This window comes from Hirundo rustica, chromosome 15 (assembly GCF_015227805.2).
Source record: "Hirundo rustica isolate bHirRus1 chromosome 15, bHirRus1.pri.v3, whole genome shotgun sequence".
NCBI lineage: Eukaryota > Metazoa > Chordata > Aves > Passeriformes > Hirundinidae > Hirundo > Hirundo rustica.
The window spans coordinates 1-8725 of record NC_053464.1 but is presented as its reverse complement, the minus strand read 5'-3'; positions in this window follow the sequence as shown (position 1 = coordinate 8725).

Sequence of the window (8725 nt, the reverse complement as noted above, 5' to 3'; positions counted from 1 at the left end):
CAAACATGCCTTGAGAGTCACATCAGGAGGAGGCTGTAGGCACTCAGACTGGGGTGGCTCATAGAGTTGTGATATATGTCCTAAAGTTAATTTGTGTTAAAAGATGTAAAATGTAATTCAACCCCTATGAGTATAAGTTTTGTTTTTAATCCAGTATGCTAAGAGTTAACTCAGATGAAAACAGCCCGGAGAAGGGTACAGGAATTTCTTTTGCCTGAAAAGACATGGGAGGTACACAAAGAAACCATGATTGGATTTACCAGAAAAAGGGAACACGAGGATGCCTCTGCCTGGAATCGTTAAGGGGAGAACAAAGACAACGGAAAAAGGAGATGAGAGCCCCGAGAACCAGATGATTACATCAGATCGATATCTCATCCATCTCCTCCTGAAATTAAAATCTTCACGCCACACCTGGACCCAACCATCAACGGCATTGTCCTCTCCAGCTGCCCTATTCAGAATCCCAGAACTGGAACATGAATGTCTAATGAGGCTGCCTCGGAAGGAGGAACCTCGAAGTCCCGAGTTTCTCTCAGCGATCCAGTGTATAAAAAGAGACTGCTCCAAGCCAGAAATGTGAACTTGGGGGGTTACATACTGGCTAAGTGTGTTACTGTGTTCACCCAGTGCCGATCCCGGGCTCGACACTGTCCTTTTAATTGTGGCTGTCCAAGACTGTCATTCTGTGTCTCAATAAAATTCCAAATTTTGATTTATCGAATTTGGTCGATCGTACTTATTGCACTCTGGACGACAGAGACGGGAGCTGCGAGAAAGGAGACGCAGAAGTGGCCTCACAGAGGAAAAGTGGGAGCTGGATTCTGAGAGTGCACCTCAGACTTCTGCAAGGTAAGAACTGCGAGCATGGAACTTGAGGCTGCAGTTCAACTGCTGGAAAGTATTCTCTCTAAGAGAGGGAAAGCAGCAGAAGCTAAGAACCTTCACACTTTAGTGAAGTGGGCACAGAAGCTAGGGCAATTACAAGAAATCTCCTTGCTGTTCAGCCCTGCAGCATGGCAAGATGTGGGGGAATGTCTGTGGCAGATGGTAGTAGCTGGTGGAAAAGCTGGGAAGGAAGCTCAAACTTATAGGACGCTTGGAAGTCAGTGACTGAAACATTGAGTGAAATGAAAGCAGAGCAGTAGGTAGCAATGATTGCTTCACAAGCATTGAGCCCGGAACCCTCCATGGGTGCTGAGAAGAAAAACCTGGACAATTTGCAACTCTTTTTTGGTGCTAGCCGCGTGTTACCTATGCGGGGAATGGCTGCAGTGCTGAGTTGTTCAGCTGCCGATGTGCAACGTGGTGTAGAAGAAAAGGAGGAAGTGTCTGCACCATTGCAGGCAGAGACTGAGCAAAATGCAGTATTAACTACTGACAGTTTGTCTTCCGAGATGCAGAAACAACGGGGAGAAATTAGCTGTGATTCTTGAAAAATTTATCCCCGACTGCCATCCAGTGGATCCAGCAGTTCAAGTCAGACACCAAGTGAATCAGGCTCACAAACTCCAGCTGCCTCTCGTCAGCCTGAGAAAAAATCAACAAAAGCTATGATGAAAGAAGTTTTAAATAAATTAAAGGACCTTACTGTGGAGCAACAAGGACAAGACAAACATCAAGAAAAACCTACAGCGCCTTCTTGGCCAACCTGCACAAAGCAATGTCAAAATGTTCAGGAATTAAAACACTTGGATTTAGAAAGCCAACCTCAACCATATGCACCACAATCAAATTCTATGCAAATACAGAGAAATTTGCCCTCTCAGTGGTCAGGAGTCATTCGTGATGCTATACTTGAAGGAGAATGGGAAGCTGCTGCACCAATTACTTGTCCAGTTGTAATTGAACATGCAAATCAATTAGCTGAATGGAGACCACGTGACTGGAAAATTCTACAACAAGCGAAGCAAACTGTCACTCAGCATGGATTAAAATCTGAAGCTGCAAAATCAATTTTGTCATGGATCTTTACAGCAGATGTCACAGCCCCTGTGGACTGTCAGAATTTAGCAAGACTGTTGTTGACTCCATCTGAATTTATAATGTGGGAAAGCGAATGGTTCAGAAAGGCACAATTAGAGGCTGACAAACAGCGGCCTCAAGGACATGATTTATTTGGAATTACTGTAGACATTTGGAATTACATGCAGATGTGATCACAGGCAAAGGAAATTATTCATCTACAGCAACTCAATTATCATATCCTTTAGCCCTGAATCATTTGGCTGCTCAACGTGCTCAAGATGCTTTGTTTAGTATACCACAAGATACAAAAGCTCCAAAACCTATAGCCCAAAGGCAACAACAAACTTGAAAACCTATGTACAGGAGGTGGTGTATCTGTCTGGGATCTCTGTCAGACCTGAAAGAAAAGTAAGTGCCGTGGTTATTCCAGTCAGGCACGGAGGGTGTTCCATGTGCTCGCAGGCTGGCACATGCTGGCACAGCAGGTCTCTGCTGCCAGAACTGAGCCTGCCTGGGGCTGGGGGCTGTGCAGCCCAAAGCAAGCACAGGGCAGGCTGGGGATGGCTGCCAGAATCCAGTGCACGGGCTACCGTGTCCCTGAGCCGGGACCACCTGTGGTAGCACCAGCCTGGCAGCAGGGGACCCACTCTGCCTTTGGGGAGCACATACCACCACTTCCATGTCCTGCTGTGGATCCATGTCTAGATCCAGCATCATTGCTTCCTCCTTGTCCTCTTCCACATCCACCTCCATCTCTTCCTCTTCATTCTCCGTCTACTTCCATCTCTTCGTCTGTCTCCTCCTCCACATCCACCTCCATCTCTTCCTCTGCATTCTCTTCTCTGTCTGCCTCCATCTCCTCGTCTCTCTCCTCCTCCACCTCCACCTCCATCTCCTCGTCTCTCTCCTCCTCCGCATCCACCTCCATCTCTTCGTCTCCATGCTCTTCTCCATCCACTTCCATGTCCTCCTCTGGATCAACCTGTAGATCCACTTCCATCTCCTCATCTTTCTTCTCCTCCACATCCACCTCCATCTCCTCTTCCTCTCTGTGGCAGCCTGCAGAGGTGGCAAAACCTCGGAGTGGGCTCCCTGTGCCACAGCATCCGCACAGAGCTGCAGCCCACTCCACATGTCCCAGGCTCTCCACCTCCGTGGAATGGTACCGTACCTTCCTCAGGACAAACGTGAGCATCGTGCCAAGATGGAGCCAGGCCCAAGCCAGCCAGCAGGGAGCTTTCAGGACTGATGCAGCCTGCAGAGGTGGCAAAACCTTGGAGTGGGTTCCCTGTGCCCCACCTTTGGCAAAGAGCTGCAACCCACCCAGGGAGTCCAGGGGTGTCCACCTCCGTGGAATGGCACCCTACCTTCCTCAGGACAAATGTCAGCATGGTGCAGGGATGGACCCAGGCCCAACCCAGCCAACAGGGAGCTTCCAGCACTCAGAGGGTGATCAGGGAGCACGTGAGGGCGACAGGAGCGCTCTCAGAGCAGGCCGAAGGGTGGGCTGACACAAAGGCCAGTGACTGTGACCTGCTCTTTGCTGGATGCTGAAAGTGCCACTTGGAACACGGAACATGACATCACAAAGCCCAGGAGTCCAGGGTCGACGTGATGTGGGCAACGGAGACCATGGAATGATGGGAGCCCTGAACACTTGGGCTTGGAAGGGCCCTAAAACCCCTCATCTTGTCCCAAGCTGAGCAATCTTCTCCCAGACCATGTTGCTCAGAGCCATGTTCCCAGCTGGCCTTGGATGTTGCCAAGGATGGGGCATCCCCAGCCTCCGTGCACGGCCTGGGCCAGTGCCTCATCAGCCTCAGTGTAAAAGAACATCTTGGTTAAGCGTAAACTTCCAACTGACATCGACCTGCTGCACTTGAAAGCCGTCTCCCCTTCTCCTCTCACCGCAGGCCCTGTTGAACACTCTGTCCCCATCTTTCCCATGGGACCCTTCAAGGTCTGCACAGCTGCACTGAGGCCTCCCCAGCGCCTCTTCTTTCCAGGCTGAGCATCCCCAGCCCCACATGGACAGCAGTCAGTGAGATCCGTGGGAGTCAAGGCTGAAGGCTCGCAAATAGCATCAGGAACAGAGAGATGGGAGCTTTAGAGCCCGGGTTGTCTGTAAATGTCCAAAATTAATACCGGTGGAGGGGAAGAGGGTGGCACACTGGCTCTGTTCTGGATGGGGAAGATTTTCTTTTTTTCCCTGCTTTTCTGTCATGCTGACCAAGGTTTTGCTGTTTGAAAGGAAGCTTGGCACAATAGTTGTCTGGTCCGTTTGTGAGCCACCGAGCAGGGTTTGGGCAGGCTGATGATGCAGGGCAAAACCTGCAACTGTTGTGGTGATCCTGAGCCTGGGGGCTGCAGTTAATCCCAGTCAAAAGTAATTTCTGCAAAGCTGAGCCTGGTTGACATCTTCTGGAGTTTGCCTGTGCCAATTTCACCAGTCATTTATAACCAAGCAAACAAAAACCTCAAACCAAAAGAGAAAAAAAAACCCAAAACCCAAACAAACCAACCCAAACAAACCAATCAAACAAATAGGCAAAAACCTCCCAATAGAACCAAAGAGCATGAGGAGTTAATATTAGTGGGGAGGTTATCACAGCAGGCCAATGGCTGCTTCCCATTGGAAGGGATCACCATCAAAAGCCACATCTAACAGCTGCTCCAAAATATACCCAACAGGAGGAAGAGAAAAACTCTGGGGGCAGCTCTGCATTTAGGTGGAGGATCAGAACGCAGTGGTACACATGCAGCATTCCCCACCCTCCAGGCTGCTGATTGCTGCTGCTGAAAGACCCTTGCAGGACTGTGGCCCCTCTCAATGCAATGTCAATCCTTCCTGTGATATATGTCCTAAAGTTAATTTGTGTTAAAAAGATACAAAGAGTAATATCATCCCTATAAGTATAAGTTTTATTTTAATCCAATATGCTATGAATTAATTCAGAAGAAAGCAGCTCAGTAAAAGTGCAGGAATTTCTCTCGCCTGAAAAGACAAGGGGGTGGGGCACGAGACACAACATGATTAGAATTACCAGGAGAGAGACACAAACATGCCTTGGCTACGAATCATTAAAAAGGAATGTTACATCTGTTCTAAAGTTACTTCATGTTAATAGAATATAAAATGTAACACCGACTGTAGAAATATAAGTTCTGTATAAACTAGCATGTTAGAAGTTAAGTTTTGTTTTAAAATAGCATTTTGTGGGTTAACTCAGGAGGAAGGGGACTTAATAAAATACAAGAATGTCCCTAGCCTGAAAAGGCATGGGAAGGACAAGAGGAGAGCTTGATTAGAATTACCAGAAAGGAGGACAAGAAGACTGTCACTGCCAGGAATCGCTGAAAAGAAACAAAAGGCAACGGAAAACGGAGATGATAGCCCGGAGAACCCGATGATGGTTTCAGATCCGTATCTAGATTGTCTCCAGCTGGAATTAACATGTCTACACCACACCTGGAACCGACCATTAACAGCATTGTCCTCCTCCGCTGATCCATTCAGACTCTTAGAACTGAGACCTGCATGTTTAATGAAGCTGCCTCGGAGGGAAGACTTTCGACATCTCGAGCCTCTCTCCGCGATCCAGTGTATAAAAAGAGACTGCTGCAAACCACAAATGTGAACTTGGGGATAACAGACTGGCAGAGTGTGTTATCGTTGTTCACCCGGCGCCGACCCCGGGCTTGACGCTGTCCTTTTAATTGTGGCTGTCCGAGACTGTTATTTTGTCTCTCAATAAAATTCCAAAATTTGCTTTATCGAATCTGGTCTTCTCATTTATAACATTCCCACAGCTCTCCCTGGAGCCCCTGGCGTTTCCAGAGTGAGATCCAGGCACAATCCTCCTGCCTGCCTGCTGAGCATCTGTGGAAGATTCCGAGCAGATCTTCATGCCTAGAAGCACCAAATAGCTCAGGCTCTCCCTCAGCTGTGATTTCAGGGGAGGCTGCCATATCTCTGTGACATTTGTTCATCCCTCAGCACCACAGACTTTATAGAAAATGGTGCACTTGGCTTCCTTCCAAACTCCTGTGTGCCAGCCAGTAACCATGCACATGGCTGGAGGATATGGTGGAGAGGGTTGCCACCACTGTGGTGTAATAGAGAGGGGAACGCTGGGGCTACCACTGCTGTGGTGTCATAATGAGCAGAAGCACTGGGGCTGCCACCAGTGGGATGTCACAAAAACAGAAGCACTGGTGTTGCCACCACTGTGTTGTCATAGAGAGGGGAAGAACACAGGAGATTCCACCACTGTGCTGTCAAAGCCATGGGAACGCTGGTGCTACCACTGCCGTGGTGTCACAATGAGCAGAACGCTGGGGCTGTCACCACTGTGGTGTCATAGACAGTGGAACACTGGTGCTACCACTTCTGTGGTGACATAGTGAGCAGAACACTGGGGCTGCCACCAGTGGGATGTCACAAAGACGGAAGCACTGGTGTTGCCACCACTGTGATGTCATAGAGAGGGAAACACAGGGATTCCACCACTCTGATGTCAAAAACAGGGGAACGCTGGTGCTTCCACTGCTGTGGTGTCATAAAGAGCAGAACGCTGGGGCTGCCACCACTGTGATGTCATAGACAGGAGAACGCTGGTGCTACCACTGCTGTGGTGTCATAATGAGCAGAACGCTGGGGCTGCCACCACTGTGATGTCGTATACAGGGGAACGCTGGTGCTACCACTGCTGTGGTGTCATAATGAGCAGAACGCTGGGGCTGCCACCACTGTGATGTCATAGACAGGGGAACGCTGGTGCTACCACTGCTGTGGCGTCATAATGAGCAGAACACTGGGGCTGTTGCCAGTGCGATGTCACAAAGACGGAGGCACTGGTGTTGCCACCAGTGAGATATCATAGAGAGGGGAACCCAGGTATTCCACCACTGTGATGTCATAGAGCCTGGAACACAGGGATTCCACCACTGTGATGGCAAAGACAGGGGAATCCTGGTGCTACCACTGCTGTGGTGTCATAATGGGCAGAACACTGGGGCTGCCACCAGTGGTATGTCACAAAGAGGGAAGCACTGGTGTTACCACCACTGTGATGTCATAAAGAGGGGAACACAGGGATTCCACCACTGTGATGCTGGAAAGAAAGAAAGAAAGAAAGAAAGAAAGAAAGAAAGAAAGAAAGAAAGAAAGAAAGAAAGAAAGAAAGAAAGAAAGAAAGAAAGAAAGAAAAGAAAGAAAGAAAGAAAGAAAGAAAGAAAGAAAGAAAGAAAGAAAGAAAGAAAGAAAGAAAGAAAGAAAGAAAGAAAGAAAGAAAGAAAGAAAGAAAAGAAAGAAAGAAAGAAAGAAGAAAGAAAGAGAGAGAAAATCCAGACCTGTTGTTTCTCAGCATGTGGAGTATGAAGTCTGGTGTTTCCTGTCTCATCCTGAGCCCAGATCCATAATTTTCCCAGTGCCCTCGCAGCCCAGGTTCAGCAATTTGGTGGCACCAGATCTGGGCAGTGCTGGCAGCAGAACTCCAGATGCAGCAGTTTGCCCTCAGTGGTGGCAGCCAGATGGGGCAATTCCCTGCTGCTGGGGCACACGGGGGGTGTGGCTGAGCAGGAAAGCAGTAGCCTGAGGCAGGAGCTTTTCTCAGCTGCTGCAAGGCACTGCTCAAGCTGTTTTTGCTGCAGATGTGACTGAGGAACGGTCATTGCTTGCAGTCTCAGGTGCTATATGTGTGGAGGTGAAACTAGGGAGGGAGGGAGCAGCTCTGCTGGGGGCAGAGTGTTTTTGTGCATTTAATGAAGTGGCTGCCAGCTCTGGGCACAGCTCTTGTAACTGTATCTGAGCCTGGTCTGTGGCACTGTGGGGGAGGCCAAGAAGGCCTTCCCTGAGCCACTGTGTGCAGAGGAGTAAAGCTGAGGCCAGGCCGGCAGGGGCTCAGTGGGCCGCTCAGTGGTGTTGACTGGACGCAGCTCTGGACACTTGCCATTGAGCGTCTCCAGGCAGGGAAGGTTGGGGCTGCATCGGCTGTGGTGTCACAGACACGGGAACGCTGGGGCTGCCACCACTGCGCTGTCACAAAGGCAGGAGAGCTGCGGCAGGAAAACTCTGGTGTCATAGAGAATGGAACATTGCTGTTGACACGACTGTGGTTTCATAGTGAGGGGAACACAGGGGTTGCCACCACTGTGGTGTAATAGAGAGGGGAACGCTGGGGCTACCACTGCTGTGGTGTCATAATGAGCAGAACGCTGGGGCTGTCACCACTGTGGTGTCATAGACAGTGGAACACTGGTGCTACCACTTCTGTGGTGACATAATGAGCAGAACACTGGGGCTGCCACCAGTGGGATGTCACAAAGACGGAAGCACTGGTGTTGCCACCACTGTGATGTCATAGAGAGGGAAACACAGGGATTCCACCACTCTGATGTCAAAAACTAGGGGAACGCTGGTGCTTCCACTGCCTGTGGTGTCATAAAGAGCAGAACGCTGGGGCTGCCACCACTGTGATGTCATAGACAGGGGAACGCTGGTGCTACCACTGCTGTGGTGTCATAATGAGCAGAACACTGGGGCTGCCACCAGTGGTATGTCACAAAGAGGGAAGCACTGGTGTTACCACCACTGTGATGTCATAAAGAGGGGAACACAGGGATTCCACCACTGTGATGCTGGAAAGAAAGAAAGAAAGAAAGAAAGAAAGAAAGAAAGAAAGAAAGAAAGAAAGAAAGAAAGAAAGAAAGAAAGAAAGAAAGAAAGAAAGAAAGAAAGAAAGAAAGAAAGAAAAGA